The sequence below is a fragment of the Arachis duranensis genome, chromosome 4, assembly GCF_000817695.3.
Source record: "Arachis duranensis cultivar V14167 chromosome 4, aradu.V14167.gnm2.J7QH, whole genome shotgun sequence".
In the NCBI taxonomy this organism is placed as follows: domain Eukaryota; kingdom Viridiplantae; phylum Streptophyta; class Magnoliopsida; order Fabales; family Fabaceae; genus Arachis; species Arachis duranensis.
In genome coordinates, this window is record NC_029775.3 from 15,426,194 (window position 1) to 15,426,471 (window position 278).

A 278-nucleotide genomic window follows, 5' to 3' on the forward strand; every position below is an offset into this window, starting at 1 on the left:
TTTTACTAAAAACTAACTGAAACATGCTAAAATCTACATGAAATTACCCCCAAAAAGCGTACAAAATATCCGCTCATCACACAGCTACTTTACGAGTCTTGGCCGTGGCCCAAAGCACTCTGTCTTCCAGTATTACCACCGGATACATACATACCACAGACACATAACTGGGTGAACCTTTTCAGATTGTGACTCAGCTTTGCTAGAGTCCCCAATTAGAGGTGTCCAGGGTTCTTAAGCACACTCTTTTTGCCTTGGATCACAACTTTATTTCTTTA